The 25,743-nt window shown below is 42.8% G+C and overlaps 1 pseudogene; it reads left to right on the top strand.

Moving 5' to 3' along the window:
* Window positions 1-24,158: 24,158 nt before the first annotated feature.
* LOC124796883 lies at window positions 24,159-24,276 on the top strand (annotated as a pseudogene).
* The last annotated feature ends 1,467 nt before the right edge of the window (window positions 24,277-25,743 follow it).

Here is a 25,743-nt window from a genome sequence, read left to right as displayed (position 1 = left end):
GCAGCGCCATGTCAGAAAGAGCTTCAATGAGAGCATAATGAATCATTCTAAATGCTTAAACATCGAACAAACACGTTATAATTGAGATATTGTAAGAAGCGAACCATTTTCGATACATATACAACAAATGAAGTGGCACATCGCTTCAGTGAAACAGACACAACATATTTTTTGTCCTGCACCGACTGCGATTTCCATCAGGAATGTCAATTTTTATTCATGAGCTAGACCTCCTGTGGTGCCGATCCCAGCATCCTGACACGAATCGACATCCGCACAGCTGTACAGAATTGCAGATGAGCTACAAATTAGCACCTTTAATCGTTTATTGCAATGACTGTCGTCCGTTACTGTCAGGGCGTGCGCATATTGCTTCAACACTGAAATCAATTCAGTGTAATATGTAACTGCGAATTGACTCATAAATGGCACTATCTACATATGCAGTTAAAATCTCAATAATGCGTAGCATTTAGTCAAAATGGACAATCCGTCGTTGATAAATGGAAAGACATCCAGTGACAGCCCAATAACGCTTCGTTTGCACTGCACATAAATCAGGTGCAATTTATTCAAATGCAGATGTGACACAGTCAAATATTACGCATTTCCTATAGGATAATTTTTGACACAGTGATGGTTAAATTTCTCGTTATTCTTTTTTTCCGTTTTTCACCAATCGCATTTCACGTGACTGTGGCGCATAATCCTTGTTAATGAATCCGTATCCCCCAATACTCCTGAGAATCATGTATGTATTCAACAAATTACACAAACATATGGGAGGAAATTACATTTTTTTTTTCTTTTTAACCAAGGAATGTAGAATGTATGTTAAATGATTGGACATAACAAAATTCCTTGACAGAGGAAAGCTACTGTCCATAAATGAATTATGTAGTTACAAAGAACCGCTCGAGCGAAATTAAACTTTATCGTTTCTCGTACGATATCTTGAGAAGCATAGATAAAGTGTAACAGGCAGCTTCTGTGCTCCTAGATTCATAGAAAGCGTTGGACACAGTGCCACAATGCAGCTTTTAACAAACATCCGAGCACAGAGATTAAGTTATCATAAGTGAGGAAGTGACATGCAAAGGCAAACATGACCAAAATTTAAGAAAGAAAGGGAGATACGGAATGGACGGTATATGTAGGACAAGCAGAATCTCAATACATCACGCAATTCAAGTGAAATCGAGCATGTGCCATGATACAAGCCTGTGAGACCAAATTTGAATCCGTGCCTGTCATGCGAAGAAGAACTAGTCCATTTCGACCGATAGCAGACACTGACATCGAAATAAGTGTCCAAGGAATAGAAAAGCAACAGGAATCACTCAACATAGGAAAGTCCACTGGGCCTGGCGGGATACCAATTCGATTCTATACAGAGTACGTGAAAGAACTTGCCCGCCTTCTAACAGCCGTGTACCGCAAGTCTCTAGAGGAACGGATGGTTCCAAATGATTGGAAAAGAGCACAGGTAGTCCCAGTCTTCAAGAAGGGTCACCGAACAGATGCGCAAAACTATAGACTTATATCTCTGACGCCGATCTGTTGTAGAATTTTAGGACATGTTTTTTGCTCGCGTATCATGTCGTTTTTGGAAACCCAGAATCTACTCTGTAGGAATCAACATGGATTCCGGAAACAGCGATCGTGTGAGACCCAACTCGCTTTATTTGTTCATGAGACCCAGAAAATATTAGATACAGGCTTCCAGGTAGATGCTATTTTCCTTGACTTCCTGAAGGCGTTCGATAGAGTTCCGCACTGTCGCCTGATAAACAAAGTAAGAGCCTACGGAATATCAGAGGAACTGTGTGGCTGGATTGAAGAGTTTTTAGCAAACACAACACAGCATGTTGTTATCAATGGAGAGACGTCTACATACGTTAAAGTAACCTCTGGCGTGCCACAGGGGAGTGTTACGGGACCATTGGTTTTCAAAATATATATAAATGACCTACTAGACATTGTCGGAAATTCCATGCGGCTTTTCGCGGATGATGCTGTAGTATACAGAGAAGTTGCAGCATTAGAAAATTGTAGCGAAATGCAGGAAGATCTGGCAGGATAGGCACTTGGTGCAGGGAGTGGCAACTGACCCTTAATGTAGACAAATGTAATGTATTGCGAATACATAGAAAGAAGGATCCTTTATTGTATGATTATATGATAGCGGAACACACACTGGTAGCAGTTACTTCTGTAAAATATCTGGGAGTATGCGTACGGAACAATTTGAAGTGGAATGATCAAATAAAATTAAATGTTGGTAAGGCGGATACCAGGTTGAGATTCATTGGGAGGGTCCTTAGAAAATGTAGTCCATCAACAAAGAAGGTGGCTAACAAAACACTCGTTCGACCTATACTTGAGTATTGCTCATCAGTGTGGGATCCGTACCAGATCGGGTTGACGGAGGAGATAGAGAAGATCCAAAGAAGAGCGGCGCGTTTCGTCACAGGGTTATTTGGTAACCGTGATAGCGTTACGGAGATGTTTAGCAAACTCAAGTCGCAGACTCTGCAAGAGAGGCGCTCTGCATCGCGGTGTAGCTTGCTCGCCAGGTTTCGAGAGGGTGTGTTTCTGGATGAGGTATCGAATATATTGCTTCCCCCTACTTATACCTCCCGAGGAGATCAGGAATGTAAAATTAGAGAGATTCGAGCGCGCACGGAGGCTTTCAGACAGTCGTTCTTCCCGCGAACCATACGCAACTGGAACAGAAAATGGAGGTAATGACAGTGGCACGTAAAGTGCCCTCCGCCACACACCGTTGGGTGGCTTGCGGAGTATAAATGTAGATGTAGATGTAGATGATTCCAGTTAAGTGACTTCTATTCCAGTTACGGCCAGCCGTTCCCGCGCTGAGCAGTCCTTAACAATGGATCAAGTATTTGTGCTCCCTCATAATAATGCTGTATAGTACTAATATTAATAATCATTGTTACGAGGATCACATTTTCGGTAGAGTAGAGAAACGTTTACAAAAGAGGCCAACAAATGTAAATAAAGAGGTATATAATTAGGTCTACCGGACAGTGGTTGAAGTAAGAAATCTTAACGATGACTGGTGGTCGATAGACGTCAAATCTGTATTTAAAGGCCTACGAAATTTAAATCATACAAGTGAAATGATACGAATTTTCATACACACACATCAAAAAAAGTTTTACACCACGTCGGTTCCCAGAACTCCTGAAGATAGACGTTGACTGTGGGTATTGTATAACAGACACAGTTCCTTTAACTGCTCAGAGATGTCACTAAATCCAACCAAAGATGTAAACAACCATGCGTGAGCAGCGTCTAATAGACGAAGGGGGTCAGACAGCTGATCAGCTCCAGTCATTCCACCAGGAAGGAGGTACACAGCTCGTGCTGTCTGTAGTTCAACCATGGCTAGACGGCCAACACAGCGGTTCGATCGCGTTCGCATTGTTACTTTGTGCCAGGAAGGGCTCTCTACAAGGACAGTGTCCAGGCGGCTCTGAGTGGACCAAAGTCATGTTGTTCGGACATGGAGGAGATACAGAGAAACAGTAACTGCCGCTGACCTGCCTCGCTCTGGCACTGGATGACCGCTACGTACGGATTATGGCTCGGGGGAACCCTGACAGCAACGCCATTGATACACTGACCAGCGAGTGCAGCAAGGTGGAGGTTCACTGCTGTTTTGGGGTGGCACTATGTGGGGACGACGTACGCCACTAGTGGTCATGAAAGGCGCCGTAATTACTGTACAGTAGGTGAATGCCATCCTCCGACCGACAGTGCAACCATATTGGCAGTATATAAGCGACGCATTCGTCTTCATGGACGACAATTCGCACCCCCATCGTGCACATATTGTGAATGACTTCCTTCAGTATAACGACATCGCTCGACTATAGTGTCCAGCATGTCCTCCAGTGAAGAACCCAATCGAACATGCCTGGGATGGATTGAAAAGGGCTGATTATTGACGACGTGACCCACCAACCACTCTGAGGGATCCACGCCGAATGGCCGTTGAGGGGTGGGACAATCTGGACCAACAGTGCCTTGATGAACTTGTGGATAGTATCCCACGACGAATACAGGCATGCATCAGCGCAAGAGGACGTGCTACTGGTTATTAGAGGCACCGATGTGTACAGCAATCTGGACCACCTCCTCTTAAGGTCTCGCTGTATAATGGTACATCATGTACGGTTTTCATTACCAGTAAAAAGGGCGGAAATGATGTTTATATTTATCTCTATTCCAACTGCCGGCCTGGGTGGCCAAGTGGTTCTAGGCGCTTCAGACAGGAGCGGCGCGATTGCTACGGTCGCAGGTTTGAATCCCGCCTCGGGCATGGATGTGCGTGATGTCCTTAGGTTAGTTAGCTTTAAGTAATTCTAAGTTCTAGAGGACTTATGACCTCAGATTTTAAGTCCCATAGTGCTCAGAGCCATTTGAACCATTTTTGTTCTATTCCAGTTTTCTCTTCAGGTTCCGGAACTCTCTGAACCGAGTTGATGGTTCAAATGGATCTTAGCACTATGTGACTTAACATCTGAGGTTATCAGTCCTCTAGGCTTAGAACTATTTAAACCTAACTAACCTAAGGACATCACACACATCCATGCCCGAGGAAGAATTAGAACCTGCGACCGTAGCAGCAGCGCGGTTACGGACTGAAGCGCCTAGAAACGCTCGGCCAGAAAGCCCGACGAACCGAGGTGATGCAAAACTTTTTTTATGTGGGTACAAGTACTAAGATATGTGAAACACTTATACTGGTGTGGAAGCAACTGCTTTCTAGAGGTTCCAGAAAGATGTACAAGAGCGGAAGTCGATTTGGAAACGCGAATTGACCATTACGAGACTCTTTTGTTAACCACGAGTTGAAGTACTTCTCATTCACACAGTCTTAGATGACAAGAAGAAAGAATTTGATGGTTTACTGTAAACTATTTGCAGAGAAGGTTGAAAAAATCGAGGGGACTTACGTTGGTACATATCCATCATTGACGATGTACCTACGTTCCTCAACACAGAGGTAGAAGAAATAACACGTGACTGATTAAAAGATGCTTCCGGTTTATACGTTTAAAAGTAACAGGTATCTCAAGGACCGTTCTAATAGTACTTAATTCCATTGTTACATCATTGTATTCTGTTATGGTGATTTGAAGTACTTTAAATAATTGTGAAGCAACAAAAAATCAGTCTTTGAGTGAAACACTGAATATCATCATATTTACCACTTTGTATTTTTTCCTCGATAACTCATATTAAGTTATCAAGCATTACACAATAAGATGTCCGTTGTTTTTTTAAAAAAAACGGGATATTTGCTTTTGAATATTAATCAAAACGGAACATGCAAAAGAGGACATGTTCATATCCAAGCGTACTTTTCAAAAGAATATTTTCATTGCAACCTTAATCAAATATTAACTTCCTTTTGGCACAAAAGGAAAGACGTTTGCATTGCAGGATCTTATTTTCATTCATACGTACGACTGAAGTAAATTTTCTTATGATTGTGAGAAACTGCGTTTAGTGGACATGTTTGTCTTTGCATGTCACCTCCTCATATGTGAGTGGCACGAAGTCTTTATTAGTTACAGAACCCAGTAAGTCGTCCTGGACGGCGAATGTTTACCGGAATAAAGAAAGGTGTGCACCAGGTACACAGTTGCTGTCTACAAAATGGTTCAAATGGCTCGGAGCACCATGGGACTTAGCTTCTGAGGTCATCAGTCCCCTAGAACTCAGAACTACTTAAACCTAACTAACCTAAGGACATCACACACATCCATGCCCGTGTTGTCTTCAAGTACAACCGATCTGGTGTGTAGGTTATGCAAAAGTGTGCATGTGTCTGGTGATGACCCTATATTTGCCGCGAAAATGTCACCGTTGAGTGACTGTAGGAGGACTGAAAACGATTTATTTATGGGATGGAAAGATTTATTTGTAATTTTTATTAATGTGATGAATGCTATTTTCTGCAGATGAGTAGAAAAAAAACATGTAATAATCGAATACCGTATTAGCGTTGTGCTGGTTGATACACACACGTCGATGAAATATATAGGCGTATTGCTGCGAAGCTGCGTGCAGTGCAGCGATAACGTAAGAGCGGTTGAAGGGAAGGCCGACCCCGTTTTGTTGGGAGTACTGTAGGAAATTGCAGATAAAGACCGCCGGTATAGGACACTTGTGCTAGCCACTCCTGAGTCGTTCGCATGTCATTGTGATCGCCACGAGGTCCCATAGAAGGAAGACATCGAAAGTTTTCAAAGGTTTGCTGCTAGCTCCATTACCAGTAGGTTCGATCAGCACACGAATATTACGGAAATGCTCCGTGAACTCAGATATGGATCACTGGAGAGAAGAAACATAGTTGAGAAAGGTCAGAGAAACGCTAACTGCGCCAGACTGCAGAAGGATTCTGCTGACACCGATGTACACTTAGCGTAAGAACCGCGAGGACAAGAGAAGAAAAGGCAGACCTAAAACGGAAACATATAGACAGTCTTTTCTGTAGTGTCCTCCTCACGTCGTTCTCAGGACCATGAATCATCGTAAAATAAATGTATCTGAATCTGTGTCAGTGTGGGTTAAAGGTGTTGATAACTGTAAGAAAATTAAACTCGTTGGTGATCTCACCCATTATTGTAGAAAATAAATAAAATCTCTCCTTCCTCTTATCCTTACCAAATAAATATATTAAACAAACAAAAAATTAATTAGCCTATTACATCAGCCACATGGGAATTACTCTGTATGAGCGCTGACCTTGGTCATTATGCAACCGCTTATCTCTCCGCCAAATGAGACGCGTTCTGCTAGTATGACTACAGCACGCATACCTTTTTCTACAACACAACTGCACACATGTGTCTAACAGGTTTCTTTATGTACTTGAACTGATAACTGCTACTTAACTTTAAGAGTCCTGTGTTGTGGTATAAGCTCTTCAGTAATAGTTCACGTTAGCCTCACTGCTGGTGAAGTACAAGTCCCGCTAAACACGACTCCGGTCATTGTACACTCTCATAGCCAGTGATGTGATTTGACGGACGCCAACTAGGGTGGTGACTGAGCTCGTGCGCCAGCTAGTGACTTAGACTGAGGTAGTGACTGTGATTGAGCGACTGAGACTAATACTGCTGACTGAGACTGCGAACCAGAAACAGAGACTCACCCCCCCCCCCCAGGTCAGTGGCGGCGATCTAAATACTTGCTGTCGAGAGGGCATTGGTGGCCGGTTTCTTGCGAGTCTGTCTTTGACTGCTCTCCTGAAAGGCGCGCTTGATCTAGCGCCTACTATCGATCTTCGTGCTACATCTTGTAGATGCCGGCCGGTGTGCTGACGACAGCTTACGCCACCACAGTTTCTCCCTCGAACCGAGCAGAAAAGGAAACAACTAGTGGCCGTAGAAGGGGCCTTCCACCATGCCAGTGGACTGTATTTCCGTAAAACAGCCTAACTTTACAGCAGAACACCACATTTTCACTACCGCGAAACTGAACATAACACTATCACAAGTGTAAAGTGCTCAACAGCTCACTTTTAAACCTAGAAACGCTGCACACTACTTTCCCCGTTTAAATACTGGTCCTAGAGTTGTATTGGCTGGAATTGCAAATTCTTTTGACGTACTCCAGTAATGATAATTCACGACGTCGGTATTTGTCCCAGAATTTAGTAGCAACACAAAGGAAAACTGTGGTAAGGTCTTATGGGACCAAACTGCTGAGGTCATCGGTCCCTAAGGTTACGCACTACTTAATCTTAAACTAACTTAAACACACACCCATGCCCGAGGGAGGACTCGAACCTCCGACGAGGGGAGCCGCGCGGGCTGTGACAAGGCCCCTTAGACCACGTGGGTACCCCGCGTGGCAGCAACACAAAGATTTTATGTTATGTCTGATTACTTAATTGTTTATTTTTTACGCACTGTGTTCAAGTACAGATAAGTTTCACTTTACAGTTGCTTTAACATTTCCGTAAACTCTTGGACAGAATGATGGGCTTTGTAAAACTGTTGCTTTAAATGTCAAGGAAACGACTTCGCACCTTGTGTAGTTACTTCATTTATTAGTATACTGGTAGATAAATAAGGAAGAAATTTAGCACCTTTACCTACATAGTTTTCAAGTACATAATGTAGAAATAAATCTGACTGTGATGGGAAGCAATACTATGGTAGTCCAAGAACACATCCGATGTGCTTGGAGGTAGAGATCTTAAAGCAAACATATATTTAAAAACTTCCCGACTTCTAATTGAGGACTGGTATATTCAGAATGAAGTTCGACTATCTTTCGATATCACGCCTGAAGAAAAGTATCTGTCTCCTTTTCCTGTATTTCATAGCCATATGGGCTACACAGTTTTGTTCGAATTATTTTTCTAAGATGCGAAGTTAGTTTTTCACGCTGTTTTCATTTGCAGTTATTTCACATAGCATGTGATTCAGTATCCCTAACGCTTTTTTTTTTAATCGTGGGTGGGACAGAATAAACATCGAGTTGGAAAACGTACGTAGTATTTAATTAGGAACTGAAATTAGCTATACTGAAAATTAAATTTTTTGGGAATGAAAAATAATTTTTTTCTGTAATGAAAGTTAATTTCTGCAGATTTTCTTTTACGCTTTTGCTCATTTTCTATGCGGCCACCCATACAATGTACGGTGGCTTCCAGAGTATGTCTAAAGATGTTGATGAAGATGTGTCTTCCACGTTCGACGGTAACATCATTACAGAAGTAGCAGTAATTCAGATTAGGGAAAGATGGGAAAGTGAATCAGACCTGCCTTTTGAAAGAAACCAGCCCAGTATACCCTTTAAGCAACGTAGAGGAATCACGAAAAACCTAAAGAATGGATAAGCAGATGGGAATCGGAATCCCTATGCACTCGATTACGAGTCCATTGTCTGACCACCGCACACACTCGTTTGGTTTCTTTTGAACGCACTACTGTGACCTATGAGTTATTTTTACTGCATAAAACATCCGCCAGAAATATATGATATTCCGTTCAGGAGAAAGAGAAAATAAATTTTCTAACAGCTCGATGATTATACAGGGCAGGATTACTATAACGCCGTATTGCACTGTAACTCTAAGACTTTTCTGTGATGTACAGCCGACGCGGAGAAACCTCAGCAGCAGTCCTGTCCAGTTCCATTCCAAAGAAGAGAATTAAATTAGCCCAAATAGTTAGTATGTTTCCAATGAGCGATTCATGCTGCATATGCAATAACGATTTCAGCAATATTAATCACCGGGCTTGTTGCTTGCTTGATTAAAAGTCGATAACATTAATTATTCAACTTAGTCATCAATGCAAATTCCCACCAGCCAGCTGGAATTCACCAATGGATTGCTTGAGTAGAGGATCGTCCAATAGTGGGGGCAGATTACTTTTTATGTTCACCAATCAATGAAATCAATAAAAACAGAAGACGGTGAAAGTAAAATTCGTGGCTGTTAAGTTCATGTTTCAGCTGCGGACGTGCCACTGCATAGTGACATCAGATTTCCGACCACTCGTTGACTTGGCGCCTCAACAGGCTACCCAGCTTAAAAGCCAGGTGGCTGATCCGCCCCTTCGGCCAGAGGCAGCAGGAACCGTCTTCGTCTTCAATATCACCCTCACAGAAGTTGGCTATAGGCAGTTACTCCGTTCGGAGGATGTACGTTACTGGGCTACGCCCGAGTCTACAAAACAACAGGCAGACGCCTTCCGTACCCCATTCGGTTTCTGACCTTAAAAGGCATCACTTCGTTACTGGTAGTAGTGCAGGGGTTTCCGCCATTTTATTGTACATCTTCTGTCATCTTGATAGTGGCCTTCTGCAGAGTTAGTTACTTCTAGTTTGGATGCACTGCGATAGAATTAAAATTTATGGACTACGAGAATGAGTGACAGACATATGGACTAAAAAGAGTGAAAAATGAACTTATGCTTGTGCAATGTAATATGGGAACGAGTTTACAAAATACTTTTAACAGAAAGTTAAAAAAGGGCTCTGAGCACTATGGGATTTAACTTCTGAGGTCATTAGTACCCTAGAACTTAGAACTACTTAAACCTAACTAATCTAAGGACATCACACACATCCATGCAAGTGGCAGGATTTGAAGCTGCGACCGTAGCGGTCGCGCAGTTCCAGACTTTAGCGCCTAGAACCATTCGGCCTCCCCGGCCGGCTCGTAGGGTCAGTATTGCCACGCGTCTTCCAACATTTCTGCGGAATCCAAACTGATCTTCCCCGAGGTTGGCTTCTGCCAGATTTTCTATTCGCCTGTAAATATTCCGTGTTAGTATTTTGAAAACGTGACTTATTAAACTCATAGTTCGGCAATTTTCACACCTGTCAACACCAATCTTAGGGTACTTCGCATGTATCATACATCATGATGGTAGAGTTTTGTCGTGGCTGACTCTCCCAAGGCGACCAGTATTTTCATTGAAATGTCGTCTACTCCCAGGGTCTCATTTCGACATAGGTCTTTCAGTGCTCTGCCAAATTCTTCACGCATTGTCATATCTCCCCTTTTAATCTTCATCTACGCCCTCATCCATTTCCATAATATTGCCCTCAAATACATCTCTCTTGTCTATACCCTCTATATTCTTCCTCCACCTTTCTGCTTTCCCTTCTTTTCTTAGGCCTGGTCTCCCATCTGGGATTTTGATATTCATACAGGTGATAATTTTTTTTCCAAAAGTATCTTTAATTTTCCTGTAGGCAGTATATATCTTACTTCTAGTGATATAAGCCCCTACATCCTTACATTTCTCCTCTAGTCATCCGTGCTTGTGCATTCCACATTTCCTGTCAATCTCATTTTTGATACGTCTGTATTTATTTTTTCTTTTTCATTTCCTGAATTTTTATACTTTCTCCTTTCATCAATTAAATTCAATATTTCGTCTCTTACCGAAGAATTTCTAGTAGCCCTAGTCTTTTTACCTACTTGATCCCCTACTGCCTTCACTATTCAATTTCTCAGTGCTACCCATTCTTCTTAACTGTATTTCTTTACCCTGTTCTTGTCAATTGTTCTCTAAAACTCTCTACAACCTCTGGCTTTTTTAGTTTATCCGGGTTTCATATCCTTGAGTTCCTGCCTGTCTGCAGTTTAAACAGTTTTTACCTACAGTTCGTAACCAATAAATTGTGGCCAGAGTCCACAACTGCCTCTGGAAATGTCTTACAATTTAAAACATGGTTCTTAAATTTCTGTCTTACCATGACGTAATCTATCTGAAACCTTCTAGGGTCTCCAGGCCTCTTCCACGTATACAAACGTCTTTCATGATTCTTAAACCAACTGTCAGCTATTATTAAGTTATCCTCTGTGCAAAATTCCACTAAGTGGATTCTCTTTCATTCCTTACTCCCACCTGCCGAAGTGGCTGAGTGGTTCTAAGCGCTACAGTCTGGAACCGCGCGACCACTACGGTCGCAGGTCCGAATCCTGCCTCGGGCATGGATGTGTGTGATGTCCTTAGGTTAGTTACTTTTAAGTATTTCTAAGTTCTAGGGGAATGATGACCTCAGAAGTTAAGTCCAATAGTGCTCAGAGCCATTTGAACCTTACTCCCATTCCATTTTCACCTACTATTTTACCTTCTCTTTCTTTTCCTACCATAGAATTCCAGTCCTCCATGACTACTAATTTATGATCTCTCTTAACTATCTGAATAATTTCTTTTACCTCATCATAGATTTCTTCAATCTCTTCATCATCTGCGGAGCTAGTAAGTACATAAACTTGTACTACTGTGGCAGGCTTTGGCTTCGTATATACCTTGGCTAAAATAATGCGTCCACTATGCTGTTCGTAGTCGTTTATCCGCATTCGCATTTTTTTTAATCGTAATTAAACCTACTCCTGCAATACCCCTGTTTGATTTTGACTGACCAGAAGTCTTCTTCCTCCTGCCTTCGAACTCCACTAATTCCCTCTATATCTAACTTTAACCTATACATTTCCCTTTTTAAAGTTTCTAACTTACCTGCCGGATGAGGGATCTGACGTTCCACCCTCAGATCCTCAGAACACCAGTTTTCTTCCTCCTGATAACGACGTCCTCCTGAGTAGTCCCTGCCAGTAGAGCCGAATGGGGGATTATTTTACCTCCTGGAATATTGTATCTAGGAGGACTCTATCATCATTTAACTATACAGTAAAGCTGCATGTCCTCGGGAAAAGGTTCAGCTGTAGATTCCCGTTACTTTCAGTCGTTCGCAGTACCAGCACAGCAAGGCCGCTTTGATTAATGTTACAAGGCCAGATTAGTCAATCATCCAGACTGTTGCACTGCGACTACTGAAAAGACTGCTGCCCTTCTTCAGGAACCACACGTTTGTCTGGCCTCTCAACAGCTACCCCTCCATTGTTGTTGCGCCAAGGGTACGGCTATCTATACCGCTGTGAGGCATAAAAGCTTCCCCACCAACGGCAAAGTCCATGGTTGATGGACCTTGCCGTTCAATAACAGCATCCTTTTATTAATGCATTGAGGAGGGGAATACTTAGCACCTTGCAACAAATTTTACATATGATTAGAAACCTTCATAAGACTTCCTCTCTCATCCCAACTTAAAATGGTGAAAAGATTTTAATGCTTTCTGCACACCATTCATTCAGTAAAGCTGCCACATCAGGCTTGAATTTTTAATTTATTACTTCTTTTATAATAACTCTGATCGGTAGAGTTTCGTATACTGGATGTACCAGCGAAATGATATCATTGTACGGTACATAGTTTAGGGGTTTTAACGTCGTAAAGATTGTGATTCGTGAAAACGAAAACATATTCCGAAATCTGCTAGAGGTGCAGGTAAAATATACGTATAAATATGCGTGAAATATGTGTGACAAAACCTTGGGTAACGAACTCCTTCTAAGCACCCGGACCGATTACAACCAAACTTGGTGCACATATTACATACTATCTGGGGAAGGAACCAGAATAATCTTACTTGGATGGTGGGTGGTAATGTGAAGAGAGAAGGGTGGAGAAAGAGACGGAAAGTCAAAGGGATGAGGAAGGAGGAGATGAGATCAGGTGGGCGGGGAGATACGGACAGAAGAAGGGAATACGAGGAAATGGACTCAGTGAGGGTAGATGAGCAGATAGACAGAGAGAGGGCACAAGGGGCCAATGGAGAGAAAAGAGGTTGACGGGGGTGTAGCAGATGGACGGAGGGAGGGGACAGGATGGGTGGAAAGAGATATGCGGGTAGTGGAAGTGGACAAAGAGGGAGAGATGTTGATCTAAATCTAGATATACATAATTACTCAGCAATTCACACTTAAACATCTGGCAGAGTGTTCATAAAACCACATTTAAGCAGCTTCTCTACCGTTCTACACTAGAACAGGGCGCGGAAAAACGAAAAATCTTTCTGTGCGAATTCCAATCCTTTTTTATCACTATTGATTTCTATTTAAATGGACACCACCAAAATATTTTCACATTCTGAGGAGAAAGATGGTGATGCGGTCGTACCATAGCGAAAAGGCTTTGTTCTTGTGAGTACCACCACATTTCGTGTATCATATTAGTGGCACTCTTTCCCTCATTTCGTAATAATACCAAACGAGCTTCCCTCCTTAGAACTTTTTTGATGTCATTCGTCAGTCCTATCTGATGGTGATCCCACATCGCAGGGAAATACTCGTGAAGAGATCGGACAAGCCTAGTGTGAGCAGTCTCTTTAGCAGATAAGATGCATTTTCTGATGTTCTGTGATGTTCTGCCCTCAACATTTCTATGTGAGCGTTTCAATTTAAGTTACTCGTAATTTTATAGTTGACTGTTTAGTTGAGTTCATAGCCTCTAGATTTGTGTGATTAATCGTGTAACTGAAATTTAGCTGATTCTTTTTAGTAGTCAAGTGCACGGCTTGGTTCTTTTCATGATTTAGAATCAAATGCCACGTTTTGCATTACTCAGATATCTTGTCTAAATCATTTTGCAACTGTTTCTAATATTCTGATGACTTTTCGTGATTATAAGTGATAGCATCGTCAGCAAACAATCTACCGGGCTGCTCAAACTGTCTCGTAAACAATTTTTGTGTATCAGGAACAACAGAGGGTCTCTGACACTTACTTGGAGAACGCCAGATACTACTTCTGTTTTACTCGATGACTTTCCGCCCGTTATTACGAGCTGCGACCTTGTTGACATGAAATCACGAATCCAGGCACACAACAGAGACGATGATACTCCGTAGGCCATTAATTTATTTACAAGTCGCTTGTGAGAAACAGTGCCAAAAGCCTTCCGAAAATGTAAGAATAGGGTATCAATTTCACGTCTACTGTCGATAGCATTAGTTACTTCGTGAGAATAAAGAGCTAGTTGCGTTTCACAAAACGATATTTTCTGGAAACCTGTTTGCTATTTGCAGTAAATTGTTTTGTTGGAGGTGATTTATAATATATTAACACGGTACATGTTCCAAGATCCTACTGCAAATAAAAGTTAGTGACGTACGTCTGTAATTCAGTGGATTACTCCTGTTTGCGTTCTTGGGTGTTGGTTTCACTTTTGCTATTTTTCCGGGCCGTACGTAGTGTACCCCGACTGTCTGCGTCTAGAATAATCCATGAAATAGTTCGAACGTGTTCAAATGTCTGTGAGTCGTGTAACTGAGGCGTAACGAGGGGACCAGCCCAGTATTCACGTGGTGGGATGTGGAAACCGCCAAGGTATAACTTTTTAATTTAGTGCTTCTTTAATAACAGCTCTGTTCGCAACAATTTCGTAGACGGTGTATACAAATACCACACACAAATCCACTGAATTGCAGGCACCTGACTGGTGTTTGGTCTGGACCGGAAGCCTTGCCTTTATTGCTTTAAGATGATTCACTACACTATCTGCTTCTAAGTTACTTATGATGGCAGTTGTTCTTGATTCGAATTGTGGAATATTTACTTCGTCATTTTGTTTTTTTGAAGAAATTTGAAATAATCGTGTTCAGTAGCACTGCTTTACTGGCACTGTCACGAATAACATCCCCGTTGTTATTGGGCAGTGAAGGTATTGATTGCCTCTTGCCACTGGTGTATTTCACATAGGACTAGAATCACTCTGGGTTTTCTGCCTGATTTCGAGACAGAGTTTAGTTGTGGAAATTGTTAAGAACATCTCGCGTTGGAGTTCACGGTAAATTTCGAGCTTCTGTAAAGCTTCAGCAATCCCAGTGATTTTGCGTCCTTTTAAATTTGGCATGGATTTTTCGTTGCTTCTGCAATAATGTTGTAACCTGTTTTGTGTAGCATGGGGGATCAGTACCATCTCTTATTAACTTATTTGGTGTATATCTTTCAATTGCCGTCGATACCGTTTGTCTGAATTTAAATGACTTCTGTCTACAGTTACATGGTCAAACTGGAAGGAATGGAGGCTGTCCCTTAGGAAGGTATGAAACTATTTTTTATCTGGTTTTTTAAATAAATGTATGTTTCATTTATTTTTGGGGGCTTTGGGTGTAAGGGAATTCAGTCTGCAACAGCCACCTTGTCGTCACTAAGCCCTGTATCTGTCATGATGCCCCCTACATGATCAGGATTATTTACCGCTAAGAAATCAACTCTTTACACTTCGAGTGGGCTCCTGAACTAGTTCTTCAAACTAATTCCTTGAGAAGGCACTAAGTACGATTTCAGGCGACATTTTGTGCTACCACTGACTTTAAACACGTATTTGCACCGACATACCGAGTCTACATTGAACTCACTCTGATTATAGGGGGAGGGGGCCTACCTGAAATGACTCTCGACTTTTCTTTGAACTTTTCAGCAACTGTATCATCTGAGAAGCGGAATAACAGAAGGAACGTATTATTTATTTATTCCTGTTCTTATGTATATCCTCTGCCCATACTAACTCACAGGAACTACATATTTAAATCTCACTACAAGGTATACTACTTCTGACAGCAATAAACACTCCGCCACCAAAGGTATTTAATCTATCCTTCTTGAACATGGTTATGTGCTTCGTCAAAATCTCTGCGTAGCTTATTACTGGCCTCAGCCAGCTGTCCATACTTATTACTATATGAGTGCTTTCTATTAGCGCTTGGAGGTCTGATTCAACACATCTAGGACAGATTATAGATACACGATTAACAGAGAAAGAGGGGGGGGGGAAGAGGGGACAGAGCCGGGAGGAGTCGGAGGGAGAGGGAAGGAGCACAGGGAAATAATGGGAAAGAGGACAGAGGGGAGAGGGGCAAGTGGCAAGAGACAGGGGTGAGTAGCATGTGGTCAGACAGCACAGTGGGAGGAGATTGACAGAGAGTAGTGGAAGTAGGGTTAGGAGGACGTGGACAGAAAGAGGAGGCTGAAAGCCGGCCGCGGTGGTCTAGCGGTTCTAGGCGCGCAGTCCGGAACCGCGCGACTGCTACGGTCGCAGGTTCGAATCCTGCCTCGGGCATGGGTGTGTGTGATGTCCTTAGGTTAGTTAGGTTTAAGTAGTTCTAGATTCTAGGGGACTAATGACCACAGTAGTTAAGTCCCATAGTGCTCAGAGCCATTTGAGCCATTTTAGGAGGCTGAAGGATATGTTGACAGAAAAGGATGAGGAGATGGACAGACAGGGGAAGAAAGTGATGGATGTAGAGGATGAGGAGGTGTTGGAAGGATTGGGGTGAGCAGGAGATGGACAAAGTGGAAGCAGGAGGAGGACTGATAGAATTGAAATAGACACATATCTGGGCAATGTCATGTACTTGACGAGTTCATTCAAGAAAGTTAACGACAAAACTAAAGTCTAATTTATGCTCTGAAAACAAAAGTAGACGCAGTGAGACTCTTTGAGATAAACTTGTAAAATGTCCTCAAAATCATAAATCAATGAATTTCATTAGCCACATACAGACTCAAATACAGGGCGAGAAATGAATATACAGGTTTCAAGACTTCATAACATTCATCACATTCAACTTAAAATTATAAGAAATACATCTAAGGAAAGAGAAACTCACATGGGTCGTGGATTCCTCAGAGACGACCGGGAAAAGCAGGAGGGGTGGGGAGTTTCTCAGATGGATGGATTATTCCCAGGCTGCCCTAAATCAATTTCCAAGTGTCATAAATCAATTAACAGAAGAATAGGTTTGCACCGGAAGGTATGTTTTCCGTGAATGTGTACTTCCCGAACAATGCACTTTATTCCTATATTATTCTCTTTACCACTAAAACAAAAAAATTGTTGAGAACTACTAATAAATCAACGTTGTCTTCAGACTATCTGTTCCTCAACACACAGACTGATCGATGACATTCTGCCTGAAGAACCACACACTGTACATTGATCTAATTAAATATCAGGTATCCCAAATGGCATTAATTTTATAGCAGTGATACAAATTAGGACCCGGGAAAATACAGACAATTCTTCCCAACTATTTTGCCCCTTATAATTCAAATTAATATTTAACTGAGGAATAAAAGAAATGCATGGCCTAGACCAGTACAATACAGAGGTGGCCACCTCCCTCTACTCTTCCCTTACTGCCTCAGGCGACCTTGATGGTCTAAGTTCACATGTGTGTTCCGTGTATTCGTCTGTATATCGAAGACTCTATGAAGGAAATCAATGAAAGGTCCAAGATTGGTATTATCATTGATAAGATTCACTGATGACATTGTTATCCTGAGCCGGCCGGAGTGGCCGAGCGGTTCTAGCGCTACACTCTGGAAATGCGCGACCGCTACGGTTGTAGGTTCGAATCCTGTCTCGGGCATGGATGTGTGTGATGTCCTTAGGTTAGTCCGGTTTAAGTAGTTCTAAGTTCTAGGGAACTGATGCCCTTAGAAGTTAAGTCCCATAGTGCTCAGAGCCATTTGAGCCATTTTTGTTATCCTGAGTGAAAATGAAGATGAATTACAGGATATATGGAATGAAATGAACAGCCTAACGTTTACAGAATATGGGTCGACACTAAATCAAAGAAATACGAAAGTAATGAGAAGGTGCAGAAATGAGAGCAGCCTCAAACTTCACATCAGAATTTCGAGTCACGAAATGAGTAAATAAAGGAGAGAGCAAGGAGACGAAAAAAGCAAACTATCACTGGGAAGAAGGGCATTCCTGGCCATATGACGTCTACTAGTATAAAACATATGCCTTAATTTTAGGAAGAAATTGCTGATAAGGTACGTTTGGAGCACTATCGGCAAGGAAGGGAATATATGGAAAACACTGACAAGAAGTGTTCCGGCGTAACGACAAGCGCCGGCCCGAAGATCAAGAACGCAAGAGCAGAGAGGGCAGTGAGACGACGTCAGCCAATAGTACGCTGACTAGGAGGACACCTCGACTGGAGCGGCATCTACACGAAGAGAGAGAAAGCGACGCGCCTACTAGCAGCGGACACACTGTAAGAGAGACACTAGAAGACGCACTCGAAGACCCGCACTAGAAGTCAGTCACTAAAGGAAACGCACTAGAAGGGACGCTCTAGAAGACGAGCCGTGACTTTTGACCTATATAAATTGATTGTATTGGAAATAGTATATATCAGGGACATATATTAAAATATCCACGGGTGTACTGCCAGCCTAAAAAATTGTTCAAATGGCTCTGAGCACTATGGAACTTAACATCTATGGTCATCAGTCCCCTAGAACTTAGAACTACTTAAACGTAAATTACCTAAGGACATCACACAACACCCAGTTATAACGAGGCAGAGAAAATCCATGACCCTGCCGGGAATCGAACCCGGGAACCCGGGCGCGGGAAGCTAGAACGCTACCGTACGACCACGAGCTGCTGACTGCCAGTCTATAGTGTCCAACGGGCACAATATTTCGGCGATCATACATGTCGCCATCATCAGGTGAACTGACGGACTGAGCTCCTTTGAACGTGCCGGCTCGGTGATCCGTACGGTATGGCTGCTCAGAGGGAACTGTTCCCTCTGAGCACCCGTAGCGCACGGATCTCCGTGCCGGCACGTTCACAGGAGCTCAGTCCGTCGGTTCACCTAATGATGGCGACATGTATGATCGCCGAAATATTGTGCCCGTTGGACAATGTAGACCGGCAGTACACCCGTGGATATTTTGATTATCAAATATGCCGGGAGAAACCCAAGAATCACAGGGACATATATTATTTGCAAGTCGCCATTTGCTTGCGACACTACTGTAACTCCGCTAAGTTAAGAAGTACTGTGAATTTAGACTCCATTAATATGATTTTCTTGTATGTTGTCTAGCTATCCGAGAAAACAGCTTCCAAGGCACCCTATACCACACGAGTTGGCAGGATTCTACAAGAAGAAGAGAAGATGGGAGAGGATTATAGGATACCTGTTAAGGCATCTCCAGAGGGAGCTGCAGTGGTTAAAACCCTGTATAGGAAGACAGAGACTGGATTACATTCAGTAAATAATTGAGGACGTTGGTTGCTACTGCTAGCCGGAGGTGAAAAGCTTGGCACAGGAGAGGAATTCGTGACAGGCCACGTCATCAAACCAGTGATAAGACTGATGACTCAGAAAAAATGTCCTTTTATTGGACTTGCTCATCTCTACTTGTAATGGTACTTGAATTACGTAATCATTACGGCACTTCACCTCAACCTCTCGATACCAGCAATATTCTACTGTGTTTCTGTATAATAGTTCACATATTTCTGTGACAACACTGAGATTTTATCTCATTAACGTAGAGGTACTTCGATACATCGATATGTATATATTGCAATGATATTATTCCTATGTGTATTCTTTCTTTTGTCACTATGATCTTTGACATACTTGTAACTCTGATTTTTTGGCGCGTAAGCGGTTATTAGAGAGTCAAGCTTTGGTCGTCATGTTAAAAAGACGCAAATTGTGTCAGTTTATGAAATGTGAACTGAAACTATGAGGAAGATACTTTCAAGTATATCTTATATCGTGAAGCGATGTTTTGGAACGAGTTACGTGATATAGCAACAAAAGTAATAACAAAGAAGTGTAACTTAAATTCGGAGTGCTGATTCCTTTTTTACATCACCATTGTCCTAACTTGCAAAAGTTTAATCTTCAAGAATGGCTTATGAAACACACCTATAAAACTTTTGAATATCGCAGAATGACACCTAGGCCTCTTTGCATCCGAGCTTGGAATCATCACTACCTAGATTTCCGACGATTGAGCCTTGAGTTCACAACGAGATCAGCGTGGGAAACACGAAAAGATGAGTGCCTAGTTTATCCATTATTTCAAGAAATGACTTTATTAACTGTGCTCTAATGACACCTGCCACATAATATAACTTTGTTGTTGCCCGAAAATGCAATATTTAGGATCATGAGGAAAATTACAATCAGAATTAATTTTTGACCTTTGTTGTGGTAGGTTTGTTGGATACAGCAATATCTGTCCTACGCCTAGACCGTATTACCCGGAAGAAGCGACTACGGACTCCAGGGATTTCCAGGACGGGAAATGGTGTGGCAGTAAACTACGTAGTTAGAGAAGCGAGACACAAGCATTAACTGTAAACAGTTCCCAAATATTTAAATTCATGTCTCCGAAGTACTTCATTCACGAGCTTCTTATTCTAGGTAACATGTGGTATCTGTGCTGTGAATCTGGACAGCGGAGTCCCACAATTGGCTCCTATAGTGTACACAACGTAAGCAGCTGTGATTTGCGGAAACAGGGACCGTAACCTGATCCACTGACGCTGGAATCGCAATCGGAGCCGCGTGCGGCATGTTTAGCACGGCCGAACGAATAAGCACGTGTTTCGCGGGAGCGGCGACCGGTGGCGGCCCTGCTAGGTGGCGGCTGTTTCCGGAATGTTACACGGCGGCCGCGCGCCGCCTGGCCGACTCGTTATGTAAATGCGCCGTCAATATGCGCGGACGCGGCTTACACCGGCCGGTCTCATGGCGACGCTCGTTACCTCGCTATATCCAGGCCGCCGCCGCCACCGCTGTAGCCCGAAATTGATTCGCGAACGCTCCGATACGTGTCGTGGTTTGCACAGCCACTCTGTCACTGTACAAGCTTGTTTTTATACGCGGACGACTGCTGGAAACCTTGAGAGAACCAAGTGGTATGTGCCACAGCCTGTCCCATTATCCACAATAAAGGCGTTTAATTCCGTAAATGAGTCTACAATGTTAGACTTGGTTCCTCTTGGCGTATAAAATGCTCAAACATTTTTTTTTTTTTTTTGAGCCATCAGACTTCTGATTGGTTTGACGCGACCCGCCACGAATTCCTCTCCCGTGACAAGCTTTTCATGTCAGAGTTTGCTGTATTATTCCAGTCTCTGTCTTCCGCAACAGCTTTACCCTGTACTGCTCCCACTCGACCCATGGAATCTTAACAGATGTTCTACCATCCTGACCCCTGTTCTTGACAGTGTTTTCCATATTTCTCGCCGATGGTTCTTCGAACCTCATTATTAGATACATTATCTTTCCACCTACTTAGCAACATTCTTCTGTAGCACAATATCTCAAATGCCTCGATTCGTTTCTGTTTGGGTTTTCCCGTGCTTCACTATCACACAGTGCTCAGCTCCAAACGTACAAACTCAGAAACTTCTTCCTCAGATTAAGGTCTACGTTTCATACTCGTAGATTTCTCTTGGCCAGGTAATGCCCTTCTTCCAATTGCTAGTCTGCATTGTACGTCCGCCTTACCATCTGTCATGGGTAATTCTGCTGCCTAGGTAATACAATTCCCAAAACTTATCTACTTCGTGGTCATCAACTCCGTTGTTAACTTTCTCTATATTCTCATTACTTCCTTTTTCTAGAATCTATTCTCAGTCCACGTTGTTGCTGTTGTAGTCTTCAGTCCTGAGACTGGTTTGATGCTGCTCTCCATGCTACTCTATCCTGTGCAAGCCTCTTCATCTCCCAGTACCTACAGCAACCTACATCCTTCTGAATCAGCTTAGTGTATTCATCTCTTGGTCTCCCTCTACGATTTTTACCCTCCACGCTGCCTTCCAATACTAAATTGGTGATCCCTTGATGCCTCAGAGCATGTCCTACCAACCGATCCCTTCTTCTAGTCAAGTTGTGCCACAAACTTCTCTTCTCCCCAATTCTATTCAATACTTCCCCATTAGTTATGTGATGTTTCCATCTAATCTTCAGCCTTCTTCTGTAGCACCACATTTCAAAAGCTTCTATTCTCTTCTTGTCCAAACTATTTATCGTCCATGTTTCACTTCCATACATGGCTACACTCCATACAGATACTTTCAGAAACGACTTCCTGACACTTAAATCTATACTCGATGCTAACAAATTTCTCTTCTTCAGAAACTGTTTCCTTGCTATTGCCAGTCTACATTTTATATCCTTTCTACTTTAACATCATCAGTTATTTTGCTCCCCAAATAGCAAAACTCCTTTACTGCTTTAAGTGTCTCAATTCCTAATCTAATTCCCTCAGCATCACCTGACTTAATTGGACTACATTCCATTATCCTCGTTTTGCTTTTGTTGATGTTCACCTTATATCCTCCTTTCAAGACACTGTCCATTCCGTCCAGCTGCTCTTGGAAGTCCTTTGCTGTCTCTGACAGAATTACAATGTCATCGACGAACCTCAAAGTTTTTAATTCTTCTCCATGGATTTTAATACCTACTCCGAACTTTTCTTTTGTTTCCTTTACTGCTTGCTCAATATACAGATTGAATAACATCGGGTATAGGCTACAGCCCTGTCTCACTCCCTTCCCAACCACTGCTTCCCTTTCATGCCCCTCGATTCTTATAACTGCCTTCTGGTTTCTGTACAAATTGTAAATAGCCTTTCGCTCCCTGTATTTTACCCCTGCCAGTTTCAGAATTTGAAAGAGAGTATTCCAGTCAACATTGTCAAATGCTTTCTCTAAGTCTACAAATGCTAGAAACGGCGGTTTGCCCTTGCTTAATCTAGCTTCTAAGATGAGTCGTAGGGTCAGTATTTCCTCACGTGTTCCAACATTTCTACGGAATACAAACTGATCTTCCCCGAGGTCGGCTTCTACTAGTTCTTCCATTCTTCTGTAAATAATTCGCGTTAGTATTTTGCAGCTGTAACTTATTAAACTGATAGTCCGGTAATTTTCACATCTGTCAGCACCTGCTTTCTTCTCAGTCCACATACGGTACAAACTAGACGGTTCGTTCGATTCAACAAATCCTGTAACTCCACTTTCGCTGAGGATAGCAATGTCATCATTGAATCTTATTGCTGATATTCATTAACCTCAGATATTAATTCCACTCCTGAAACTTTCTTCAGTTGCCATCATTGCTTCTTCGATGTACAGATTGGGCAGTAGGAGCGAAAGACCACATCCCTGTCTTACATCCTTTTTAACCCAAGCACTTCGTTCTACATATTCTAGTCCCTTATGGTTCTTCTATATGCTGGTCATTAGCTACAACTTTCTACATCTTACTCCTACTTTTCTGAGAATTTCAGCATCTTGCACCACTTTAAATTGTCGAACGATTTTCCCAGGTCGGCAAATCCTGTGAACGTTTCTTCATTTTTCTTCAGTCTTGCTTCCGCTATCAACAGCAACGCCTGACCTGCCTGTCCTGTGCCTTTACCTTTCCTAAAGCCAGAGTTACTGTCATCTAATAGATCCTCAATTTTGTTTTCCAATCTTCTGTATATTATTCTTGTCAGCAACTTGCTTCTTTCATAAGTTATTGAGCTAATTGTGCAGTAACTCTCTTACTTCTCAGCTTTTGCAGTAGTCATTGTATGACCACTTCTTTCCAATGATTTTCGAAATTCCGATGGAATATTAACCATCCCTTTTGCGTTGTTTGATCTTAAGTCGTCCAAAGCTCTTTTAAATTCTGATTCTAATGCGGGATCCCCTATCTCTTCCATAATGACAATGACTCCTGTTTCTTCTTCCATCACGTCAACAGCCAAGTCAAGTCCTCCTCCCCCCCCCCCTCTCCACACACACACACACACACATACACACACACACACACACACACAAAGGTGTTAAATAAACTCTTTCCATCTGTCCGCTCTTATCTCTGCGTTTAAAAGTGGAATTCCCGTTGCGCTCTTAATCTTAAGGCCCTTGTTTTTACTTTCAGTGAAGCTGTTTTGATTTTTCTACGTGCTCAGTTATTCCCGTGGCAACGGCCTTGACGCAGTGGATACACCGGTTCCCGTCAGATCACCGAAGTTAAGCGCTGACGGGCGTGGCTGACACTTGGATGGGTGACCATCCGGGCCGCCATGCGCTGTTGCCTTTTTTCTGGGTGCACTCAGCCTCGTGATGCCAATTGAGGAGCTACTCGACTGAATAGTAGCGACTCCGGTCAAAGTAAACCATCATAATGACCGGGAGAGCGGTTTGCTGACCACACGCCCCTCCTATCCGCATTCTCAGTGAGGATGAAACGGCGGTCGGATGGTCCCGGTGGGCCACTTGTGGCGTGAAGACGGAGTGATTTCAGTTATTCCCATAGGGGAATACAGCCGGATGGCGTTTCTGACCAAAAAATGGCTCTGAGCACTATGGGACTTAACTGCTGAGGTCATCAGTCCCCTAGAACTTAGAACTACGTAAACCTAACTAACCTAAGGACATCACACACATCCATGCCCGAGGCAGGATTCGAGGTAGAATGCTAACAGATTGACAGAGGAGCAACACTGTACCAGTCTTCAACCAAAGGAAAGCTCTGCTGAGTGTTCTAATCACCGCCCGACCAGATAACTGTGCCACGCCATGAAGACCCTTGAACGCATTCCCAATAAAAGGAATCGAGATATAGCTCATATCGATGCGAATCGAGATGGATTTGTGAAAAATAGTGGCAGAAGTGACGCAGTCCATGCCGCACGGCTGCTGATTAAAAAATACCATGAAAAGAACAATTCGCCGCAACTAGTTTTACCAAACCTAGTTTTACTAGTTTTACCAGCCTCCAATCGCGTGCTACATGATCTAATCTGGTTATCCCTTCGAGACCGTGGCATTCCAGAGTACCTTGTCAACTAGGTAGGTCTTTTGTATGTAGAATGAAGGAGCTATGTCCAAGCGGCTGCAGGAGCGTCAAATGACTTTCCCGTCACAATAGGAGTCCACCATGGCTCTGTCCTGTCACCACTGCTGTTCACATCAGACCTGCACATTCCACTACTATGGACGCTTCTCTGTGATGATGACGATATTTTGTCTGTAGAGAACAAGTTTGGTCTCCAGCACCAAACATAAGAGTGGAGGGACTGACAACACAACATGTCCTGTGGCTCAACAAGAAGAAAACTGTGCACATGATGTCAGTTCCATAAGAAGCTACGGCCATCAACGATGACAGAGAAGATATATCAAGATTATCAAAATTTAAGATCTTCTTTTCTACATCCCATAACGATGGCCAGCGTAGAGACGAGGTCAACACAAGGACGCAGGCATCTTGGATGAAGTGGCGAACGACAACAGGTGTCACCTGAGATCGTCAGATTAAGCAACATTTGCAGTCAAGCATCGACTGGACTTTCATCCGTCCTACTGCTCTCTACCCACCGAGTGTCGACCACCTGTAAAAGAGGCAGAAGGGAAACTGGGGGTTAAGGAAACCCACATGCTTAGATGGAGAAGTAGCATCAATCGGCTAGATCACGTTTCGAATAACAGTATCCGGAAACGTTTCGGGGATCGCATCGATTCAGAAGGCCGTCTGCAATAGTTTGGACTCGTACTGTACTCG

Source organism: Schistocerca piceifrons, chromosome 4 (assembly GCF_021461385.2).
Source record: "Schistocerca piceifrons isolate TAMUIC-IGC-003096 chromosome 4, iqSchPice1.1, whole genome shotgun sequence".
Taxonomy (NCBI): Eukaryota; Metazoa; Arthropoda; class Insecta; order Orthoptera; family Acrididae; genus Schistocerca; species Schistocerca piceifrons.
This window is presented reverse-complemented; position numbering and strand designations above follow the sequence as displayed.